Source organism: Pundamilia nyererei, unplaced genomic scaffold (genome assembly GCF_000239375.1).
Source record: "Pundamilia nyererei isolate P.nyererei 1_Seehausen unplaced genomic scaffold, PunNye1.0 scaffold00193, whole genome shotgun sequence".
Taxonomy (NCBI): Eukaryota; Metazoa; Chordata; class Actinopteri; order Cichliformes; family Cichlidae; genus Pundamilia; species Pundamilia nyererei.
The window spans coordinates 718074-720827 of NW_005187594.1; positions in this window are offsets into that span (position 1 = coordinate 718074).

Sequence of the window (2754 nt, forward strand, 5' to 3'; positions counted from 1 at the left end):
TAAGTTAGTAATGTAGCAGTAAATAATGAGTACCAGTTGTGGTTATCTTTGTCATAATTTATACATTTGTTCCAAAGACCTCCAACATCTATACTGTGTTAGATAGAATGTATATAATATGTAACTATTTATATATAAATATAAAAAAAGACATTCGTGTATCAGAAAGATGCAACTTCACATGAGAGATAGTGGCCACATTGATGCAATCCAATGAAGACTAGCGACCATGTGACACTTCTTAAAGTGAAGAAGAGAGTAACAAGAGAATAAATAAAATGTAAATCATGAGCAGAGCGCACATACCATATTCGCAGGGTATCTATGAGTCATTAATCCAATTCAATTAAGTTTTATTTATTTTTGAATATCAATGGTTATTTGTAGAAAATGTAATTTAATGTATAGGTGGTTACAACAGTTGCCTGAAGGTGCTTTATATTGTAAGGAAAAGACCATACAACAGGCTCAGGGAGGGCAGCAATATGCTGTTTGTGGGGTGAGGACAAGTGTCGTCTGGAATGATCTCGAAAGATATTTTTGAAGATTGTATTTTAGCTGGCATTGCAACAGAATACATATCTGCATGATTTTTAGATTTCTATTTTCAAGTTTAACTTTATATGGATAAAAGAGGGGCAGAACTGGCATCTGTTGTTAACTACAAAATCCTAAGAATATAGTGACTTTCTTTAACCATCATTCAATGGGTTCTGTCAAACTCTATGTCACCCAATTTCCTTCGGGGTCAACCTTCAGGATCAATAAAGTTTTATTGAATTGAAAATGCCCTTGGTAAGTTTTTCAAACATATTATGCAAGGCATTTAACAAAACTGTGTGAGTTTGTGTGTGTGAGTGTTGAAGGGGTGCACTTCACCATTACAGCCATGTGTTAAACATTACAACCAATCAGAGGGTGTAACACACAAATGCACAAACGCTCATATGGATCGAGTGGGTAAATCAAGGTATGTGGACTGCAACACAGTCAAATTGATGGATAGGAAATAACACAAACACACACAGTTCGTTTTATTTACAGCTACTGTCAGGTGACTGAGATTGATTATAAATGAACACTGGCTCATGATTAGCTTGAACACGATGGTGCATGTTTGTGTGTGTCTTTGTGTGGGTGTGTAAGCGACGTATACTTCTGTGTTTTGTAGGTTGATTGGCTTCACATTTATGAAGAGAATAATGAATTGCAGTGGTGTGTGTGTGTGTGTGTGCAAGTGTGCAAGTGTGTAAAACTGCATGAGATGAGATGCAGACCTCAGCCATTAGCAAGTGGTTGTAATTAGCTGTATTACCCACATAAATTACACATGCACACACACACACACACACACACACACACACACACACACACACACACACACACACACACACACACACTATTATCATCATCATCATCATCATCATCATTATCATTGTGTGGGCATGCTCAGGTTTCTGTTTCTGTTTCTGTATAGTTTATAATATTCTTACATGTCAAATGTTTTCAAATGTTTTTAATTGTACTTTGTTTGGAAAAGTACTATGTAAATAAAGTTATTATTTTATCTTGATTGTACATCATCATCCTCTTCATCCTTTTGTTATGTCAAGATTACGTGTTAAATTCTGAACAGTCATACGAGTGGATACTGCACAGAGCCCTCATCCTCTCAGGCCTCTGGTAGAAGAGATGAGTTTGGAGAAGAAGACATACACACCACACCAACCCTCAGGATTGTGTATACTTGATTTCCCTCCTCCAACCACCAGTCAAGGTGGCTGGAGGAGGGCAAAAGACAAATCTGAAAAGTTAGACAGCCCAATATTATTCTTGCTTGTGAACACAAACAGCTGTGGACATGACTGCATATCAGAGCCAGATTATTTTTCCTCATTCAGCTGGGATCAGTTTGCCCTCCTGAGTAGAAGTATTTATGATGTGGTGTATTTTCAATCAAGTGTACTTTTTATAATTACCCAATGGAAAATTCATGTAAAATGTTTTCTTCCACGAGTTGTTTAAGAAAGAGTTTCCACCCCTGTCAGACAAAAATCAATACTTAACCTGAGCTTCCCCAGTTAACAGTGTGGCACAGTGAGATAAATGCCACGTACTGATTTTGTTTTAACTAATGACATGCCAAAAAAAGAGTTAACTTAAGTTCTGTGATCAAAGTCAGACATTCAACTATTGTTACAACAGCTTCCAGTTTATGGAACAGTTTCCAACCCTGTTTTTAAACTGTTGTTGTTGTTGTTGCTTGGAGTGCCTTGCATAGTGTGTCTCCTCTATTACCCACATCTGCTAAGTCCATACAGAGAAGGAGGGAACTCTGTTACATTTATTGAGCTCATCAGCAAAGTCGGGGAGTGTGAGATATAATAAAGCTGTGAACGAATTCGTTCTACAGCATCACTGACTGCAAGCTCTAACTTGTAAATGATGCAGTGAATGATGGTAAGGTTAGGGTTGATCTCTCAGTAAGCACTGTTCCTGTCTCTCCAACCCATTACAGCAGCTGCACCATCAGGATTTCTTGGGAAATCCCCCAGGAAATCCCCTCCCCCATTCCCCACAACAAATCATACCCCAAAGTGTGCTGATACCTCTTCAACACAGTAGTTAGATAGTTCAGATAAAAAGTCATTGCAATGTTCTTCAAACACACACGCACGCACGCACACACACACACGCACGCACGCACACACACACACACACACACACACACACACACACACACACACACACACA